Here is an 8367-nt window from a genome sequence, read left to right as displayed (position 1 = left end):
GTCAATTATTAGAATTACTGAAATGTACACATACTTAAACTGCACTATATCAGTGTGATCCGTTCTGTGGAGGAGGGGAGGTGAGAGAGAACTGGGCTGGTTCATCATAATTAAGTTTGTGCCCCAAATGCCAAAGTACATCAAACGCATTGGACACATCTGTCTGTGGTGACTGGATACAGCCCTGAAAAGGTGGAATTGAGCTCGCCTAAATGTGGCTTCTGCCTTATAGCAGGTGGTAAAATCTAAAGAAAATTTTAAGCAAAGTACATGTCATGGGCTGTTTTCCTAAATTTTCTCTCCATGATCAGATGTCACATAATAAAAAGTAATAGAAACTTCGAGCGTGTGGAAGGGCATTGTGAATAAAATGAACTAGAAATTCATCTTAGAGTCTGATGACACTACAGGGCTCTGCCTTAGTGCCCGTCCCTCTCAGCAGGACTAGAGAGGTAGGAATGCGGTCAGGGTGGGAGGAAACATGACCTACGTGGAATGGGACAGTAGGTCATCAACTCTTCCTGGTTTGCCTGGGACTTTCCCAGTTTTAACAATGACAGTCTTGAATCCTGCAAAACCGCTCTATTCTAGGCAACCCCGGATGACTGGTTACTCTAGAAACAGGCTGGCTCCCTTATTGGTTAATGACACTATGACTAGGGTCAGGAAATAGCTTGAATGGCCACCTTCCTGCATTGATAAAGAAGTGCTTCCTGCACAGGGTGGGTCCGTCTCTAGTGAGCTACCTTAGAGGCCAGCTGGCTGCAGCCTTCTCATTCTATAAACAAATAGACCTAGCCTAAAGAAGCTAAATCACTAAATGTGTTTATATAAAATAGTATTACTTGCATGATTTCCTATTTTAACTTAAAAACACAGATGGACAGACTTAGGACTTCTTAACAGTTGGCGATCTTTGTTTTTTCAGATCACTATTTGATGAATAAGTCACTCTTTTAAAGGTGTATAGGTAATTGTTTTTTAAATCTCTTAACCTTAAAGCAAGACTTTTTCCCCTTTGTTGGTAAGAGGATTATTTTGCATGTGCATGCATGTATATATGTGTGTGAGAGAAGAATACATGTGATAGTATAGCATTTTCTTTCAAAATTCATCATTCATTAGCTCTACTATTGGTAATTCTCATTTGAATCAAATACCAAACACCCTTTGTTCTGGAGGACAATTAAGCTGTCATTCCTTTGTCTATTCTTCCTAGGGCTTATGGGTGATGATAGCCAACTGGCGACAGAAGTGGGAGGTTTGAGTTGGGTCAGCGAGAGGCAGTGCGGCCTGGATGGAGTGTGAGGTTTACTTACTCTCCCTACCATCCTAGCAAATAAATAAGCAAGTGGATCTTGAAATTAGGACTTGGGTCTGCTCTAAAAAGAATGAAACAGTTCCTTGGACAGCCATTGTGTGTGAAGGGATTTTAAACTGCCTACTCAATATTAATTCTTCCTTTATTCTTACAGATTCCTCATTTCGTTTAAGGTAACGATGTGAGTAGTTTACAACACTCCATTTCACAGTCCCTCTGCAGGTTAGATGGCCGTGTACTAACGTTTTGACCAATGTGGTACAGGCAGACCTTTTGCGTTTCCTTTTACTCCTTCCCACTGAAAAGAGGTTATAATGTCTGGAGATTTAGCGGCCGTACTGTGACCATGAGGCAACATGCATGATGTAAAGGCCGAGGAAGTATCACTCAGTCCTGGCATCGTTAAGCGGTGAACTGACACCTGTGAGATGATTTAGTTAAGCTTGTTAGTAGTTCCAATGGGAGGGCTTTCTGTTTCTTGCAAGTAATGGCTTCCTAACTGACTCAGGATAGCATGATATAGCGGAGAGAATGCTGTAGTAGGAAGCCAGAAAACTATGTGCTAAGCTTTTTCTTTTTTGGGCCATTTTTCCCCTTAGAAACTTATTTTAAGATATTCCCTTTAAATCAGGCCACCAGTTGCCACCCCTTTGTGGCACAAAGTAGGACCTCTATAAATATGGTTAAATTTGCAGACTAGTAGAAAGGGTACCTTGCTATCCTAATGCAGATGGGTGAGCCAGATGATCTTTGAGGTCCCTTTTAGGTTTTAAGAGGTTAATTCAATTCCAAGTTATTTCTGGAAGAGAATTTGCTATTTCAAAGAAAATTAGTGGTGGTAGTGTGTGTGTGTGTGTGTGATATTTAGAATTAAAAGATAAAATAAGTTTTTATTTTAAAGATGCATATGAAAGTCTATGACAAAATATCAATAATGATTTTTTTTTTTTTTTTTTTTGGTTAAACTAGCGCTGGTTTTCCTGCTGCTCCTCACTGTGTTTCTTGCACAGATGCCTGTCCTCTCTGTCTGCGCTGGGTTCAGCTCTGTTGGTTCTTATGTACCATGCATGCTCCTCTACCCAAGACCTGTGTTAAAATTGATGAATTGCCTTGAGCTTCCTGGAGATCTAGGATTATTGCAATCTAAGAAAGGTGGGGTCATGGTGGGTGACACAGACAGACAAATCTATAACTCAATCTGTTCAATCTTTGTATCCCTTAATCTACGCCTGCAGTGGTCCGCAGCTCCTTGATCTGCTTGCCCTGTGGCACTGAGGAGCTGAAATGCATGGAACTGCAGTGACTTTGCTCCGGGTCTGTGCGATGTCATGGCTGTTGCCTAGACTCAGAAGCAGGCAGGGCTTTGTGACTTCTTAGAGGTCATAAAACCCATCCACACCGGGGACGACACGAGGTCTTCCAGGACTCCAGGCCTCTGTTAAGTGTAATTAACTCTCAAGAGGGACAGCCTCTCCCTCAGTATTGAGCACGCAAGCTGCCACTCAGGATAGTTATCAATGGGTCACCAGTAACTGAGAAGCTTTGAAGATTATTTGTCATTCTAGTTGTTTTGCAAGAGAAGAAAAAGCAAGTTCATTGTCATAGTTTCTTAGGCTGAGAAACAAAATGCCAGGGATGATTTCAGTCCCTTACCCCTAGCAAGCCTGCTCGTAAACTATGCTCCTTTCCCCATCCTTCATGACTGCCTCCCCTTCTACTTCCTCTTATGCCCGCTGAATATTTGCTATGAGGCAGTTGGCTACCTTCCTTCCCCTCTTCCCATGGGCTTGCTACGAAAGCTTATTTACTTCTGCTTCTTTAGAGTTCTAGGTGGAACTTCTCTTGCCATCAGTATCTAAAGTTAAGGGCATGGGGTTGGGTAGGATACTCACTTTAGAAGCATTGTTATACTTCTAGTTAGAGCCATTAGAAGACAACTTTGAATTCAGGTCATTGAAATCCATTCTCATTTTTTTCTCCAATGATGCATCTTTGTTTAAATGAATAAGTGTCTTGTCCATTGTACACATTTTAAAATTAAGCCATTATTGAGTTATGATGAGAGTGTTAGAGCACCAAGCTTTATCAAACTTTTTCTTTATTTTTAATGTTTTCATTGTATTTTATGTCATTTTATTAAGCATATTTTAAGAATGTTGGACCTCAACCTCTGAGAATCAAGTATGTTATATTGTCCTAGAAGACAATATTGATTAGAAGTTAAAAGCAGAAACTTAAAAAATTATACATGCCTGACTCGAGTGTCTGGTTCTGTCTCTTTCTAGTTGTTTGATTTAGGGTAACACATACAATCTGCCTGGACCATAATTTTAAAATTATAAAATAGTTCCTATCTTCTGGAGTAGTTGCTAAGGGTTAATTAAAAATGAGATAATATGAGAATGGCATTAACACAGGCCTTAACAAATGCCTTAGTAAACAGGAAGCTCTTAGTAAACAGGAAGGGGGACTCACAAAAACCCCCTGGAATTATCTTCTGGAGGGTGGGCCCCCTGTAGTAGAGGCTTCCCCTGCTAGGAGAGAGTTCTAGGAAACTCATCTGTGTCAGTGTACCAGCTGGCGTTGTTGTGAGAAGCTGCATTCGGCTTCAGTGAGTTTGTCTGGAGGACTCTTTCAATGCATTTGCCAATTTCATGATGGGTGATTTACAAGCACACCTGCCTACACTGCACTGAGTGTTCAGCAGTTTTTGACCAAAAACAGCAGGACCCTCATGTCCCACCCTCGCTATTCACCTGATCACGCCCTGAGTGACTATTTTTTGTTTCCCCCGATGAAAAAAGTCCTCAAGGAAAGCGTTTTGCTGATGTGGAAGAGGTGAAACAAAAAATGGCAGAAGCACTGAAAGGCATCAAAATTGATGAGTTCAAAAACTGTTTTAAGCAGTGGAAAAAAATGTCTTGATGGGTGCAGGGGTGTCCAGCCTTTTGACATCTCTGGGCCACACTGGAAGAAGAATGATCTTGAGCCACACATTGAATACGTTGTGACACATAATCACACACCAAAAAATCTCATTGTTTTAAGTCAATTTATGATTTTGTGTTGAGCCACATTCATAGCCATCCTGGGCCGCATGTGGCCCTGAGGCCACAGGCTGGACACCCCTGGACTGTATTGCATCAAATGGAGAGTACTTTGAACATGACTGAAGTTTAAACATGTAAGAATAAATACACAATTTTTTATAAATAAATTCCATGTTTTTTGGTTCCCTGCAGAACGGGTATGTGTATGAATTTAGGAATATTTAGAGTCTTAGTTAAATACTCATATACCCATATAGCCTCATTAGCACTGTACAGTGATATAGATGTTTTTATAATCTATAGTTTTTTTATTACAGTGTAATTGACATGCAACATTATATTAGTTTCAGGTGTTCAACATGATTTAAATATTTGTATATATTGCAAAATGATCACAATAAGTTTAGTTAACAAAAGCATGTTTATATGTGTATTTATAAAACTGTAAATATGTGTGTAGGAACATTATTTCTAATTGGCATCTGGTTGTAAGTCACCATATGGCATAAATTTTCATTTTTATTTAAACTGTTCCACTTAATCATTTTTATTTTCTGTGGTCCATCTTTCACAACAAACTAGTTTCATCTTTTTCAAAGCATAAATATGTTCATGCCAAAACCTTTATTAATTCTGCAGCCTCTACAAAGTGAGCCCTAACTTCATAGCATGGCATGTTTCCAGTTTGGCCCCAATTCAGAATTCTGATCTGGTCTCCTTTCATTGGGTTTCCCCCACTAATTTTATGCCACGATTTAGCCTTGTTTAGTTCTCAAATACATCTTACTCTTCTCTGTGTTCGAGCCTTTGTGTAAACTCCTTCCTTCATCCAAAATACCCTCTGCGTCTTTCTTATGGGAATTGGAAAACCCTAATCCTCCTTGAGATCCAGCTAAAATCTCTCTCCCGTTTCCACAACTCTTATCCCCAGGGGTTATTATTCTGTACCTTTATTATAACTCCTCTTTCATTGCATTGTAATTATTTGTTACTGGAATCTCTCCTCCTCTAGATCTAACTCATGTGTATCTGCAATACCTCATTCAGATGCAGAAACAGAGTGTAGGATTGCAAGACATATTTTTGCTGAATATTGTAATGAGTGTGTGTAAGCATAAAACGTAATGTTCACATTAAAACCAAATCAAGCAACTAATAATTTATTCAGTCTTTAACAGATAATAAATATATATAATTCAGTTTTACCTTATTATTAAGCAATACTTTAGTAGTTACTTTTAAAAGTATTTTGTAGACTTGAGCAGTGCTATCAATTGAACTTTAGGCAATGATGGAAATGCTCATACTTTCTAATACCATAGCCATTAGTCACATCTGTTTACTGAACACTTGAAGGAGCTAATGGTTAGAGTGATCAAGAAAGTGAATTTTAGAGTCCGGTGTGTAAACCGGCCAGAGCAGCGGCAATGCAGGACAGCCCAGGTGCGGGGGGGAAGTGACCTGGAGGGAGAGTGAGGCCCAGAGTGACGCTGGCTCCCGGGACTTGTGACAGCGTGAGAGGTACTAGCTTTTAACAAGTTTACAACCATGCATGAGTATAAGCTAGTCATCGTCACCTCAGGAGGTGTTGGAAAACCCGCGCTGACTGTACAGTTTGTTGAATGAATTTTTGTTGAAAAATATGATCCTGCGATAGAAGATTATAATGGAAAGCAAGTTGAAGTAGATGCACAATGGTGTATTCTTGAAATCTTGGATACCACCGGAACAGAACAATTTACAACAATGAGGGATTTGTACATGAAAAATGGACAAGACTTTGCATTAGTTTACTCCATCATAGCACAGCCCACATTTAATGACTTACAAGGTCTGAGAGAACAGATTCTTTGAGTTAAAGACACTGATGATGTTTCAGTGATTCTGGTTGGTAATAAGCGTGACTTGGAAGATGAAACAGTTGTAGGAAAGGAACAAGGTCAAAAGCTAGCAAGGCAATGAAACAACTGTGCATTTTGAGAATCCTCTGCAATATAAAAAATGAATGTTAATGAGATTTTTTATGACCTAGTGTGGCAAATTAACAGAAAAACTCTGGTGCCTGGGAAGCCCTGCAAAAAGTCATCATGTCAGCTGCTTTAACATACTAAATGCATTGTTGCTTTGCGCCAGGTCTGAAGAACTTTTACCTAATTCAACAGTGCCAGCGTTCCAACTTTGTTAAACCTACCGACATCTTAAATGGACGTTCTGTGGTGGTGCCCTTTAAGAGGCAGGTGAAAGCTGCTACATCAGTTTGCACATTCCAGCCACTTTCCAGTATCACAGGAGAGATTTTTACTTACAGTAGTCCTAGAGTATGCAGCCTGTAAAACTGGAGGCTACAATCTATACAGGTTTAGTATTTTTGCCTGTTAACTGATTATTTCATATGTGCAACATTTTGTGGAAATGTTAAATGGCAGATGGGTACTGTACACAGGTATGTGAATGAGGGAAGTAATTTTAATCATGTGTAATTAGTCACAAGACCGAAGTTGCAGTAATGATTGTTGTTTTATTTAACAATACCTTATTGTTTTGTATGCATTAACATTTGGGTATAAAGATTGTCTGTCTATCCAACAGGGAGCCACAGTATTTAAATTGACCAACCTAATGTTATAACTACTTAGCGGTGGCTGAATGTAAACTAAAAGCCTTAATTAAAGTGGTGCAATTTTGTATAATTTAATATCAGTAGTTCAGTAAATTTGGATTGCCATGCAAGGGCTTGCATTATTAAAAAAAATAGAAATTGAATTTTTAATCTTATTTAATTTTCATTAATTTGAACTTAAATTCAAATAACCATAAGTGGCTAGTCCCTGCCATATTGGACAGTGAAAGTCTATAGAACTTAGTAACAAGTTCTCAGAGTTCATGTATAGGTTCAAGGTTGTTGTTTTTTTTTGTTTTTTTTTTCTTTAGGAGTCCTAGATTCAGGAAGTAAATTGGTACCATCAACTTGAGGCACCTGAAACACAAAAGAAAATTCTGCCTGAGTTTACCAATTAATCATTTTTGTTTATATGAAATGTTAACCCACTTTTAGAAATTAAACTATTATTCTTAGCTTCATTAACTATTATATAATAGGAACCGAATCAGGGAAGCAATATTTGTGTTCATTTAAATAGATTATATCTTTTTCTTTTTCTCCTTCAAGATTGGTTAAAAAATGTTTGGCTTCTAAGCTCATGCTAATAGGTAATTACCTTTAATTCTACAGAGAGCAACCACAAATAAGTAAATTCCAGTACTATCCAATAGTGCAGAACCCCAAGGTGCAATTTAATAAAGCATAGACTTAGTATGTAATCTTTTATTCCATAGGGGCACCATTTGAGCCTGTGAAGCAATAATTTCCTAAATTGCACCCTAGTGGCCTAAGTGTTAATTCTGCTTCCAGAGATTTCTAGTTTCAAGTCAAGGAGAAGGTTTTACACTATGAAACCTGAGACTACAAATTTTATCTCCTTTAAACCTCTAGGTAAAGAAATCACAGTTTGCAAAAGGAAACTGCAAATTAATAGTTGAGTCAACTGACTGAATAGCATACTTTTTGTTCAGAAGCTAGGAATTGTGTGACTCAGTTTTTAGGACACTTGAAGCAAAGTTTTATGTTCCATTATGTTTATGTTGGTGTTACCTATCTCAGGAGACTAGTTATATCTACTTCTTTTTAATTTTAATTTTATTGGTCTACTTTAATTTTTATTGCCCTGTTTGATAATGTGCTTTGTTTTGTAAGCTATCTGATAGTTGAAAATTTCCCCTGAAGAGAAAATGAATTTCTTTTCTGACTTTATCGACTAATAATATCCCATATGAGCCCCGCATTTTGGGTGGGATAAAGGAATCTTACTTAGTTTAATCCAAAATATTCTATAGTTCCTTTAAACAGAAGTAGATACCAAGGTCCTCATTTTCACATTTTCTCCATTTTGCTCTCTTTTTAGGAGCTATTGGGCATGTAAGTGGCTTACATGGCCT

General features: G+C 38.2%; 1 pseudogene; it reads left to right on the top strand.

The window, feature by feature from the left end:
- Window positions 1-5919: 5919 nt before the first annotated feature.
- LOC129080722 (ras-related protein Rap-1b-like) lies at window positions 5920-6474 on the top strand (annotated as a pseudogene).
- Window positions 6475-8367: the final 1893 nt, after the last annotated feature.

This window comes from Pteronotus mesoamericanus, unplaced genomic scaffold (genome assembly GCF_021234165.1).
Source record: "Pteronotus mesoamericanus isolate MK-2021 breed Mesoamerican mustached bat unplaced genomic scaffold, CSHL_Meso_final contig_90, whole genome shotgun sequence".
Classification (NCBI taxonomy): Eukaryota; Metazoa; Chordata; class Mammalia; order Chiroptera; family Mormoopidae; genus Pteronotus; species Pteronotus mesoamericanus.
Note: the sequence above shows the minus strand (reverse complement) of the source record. Positions and strands in the feature narration are given on the sequence as shown.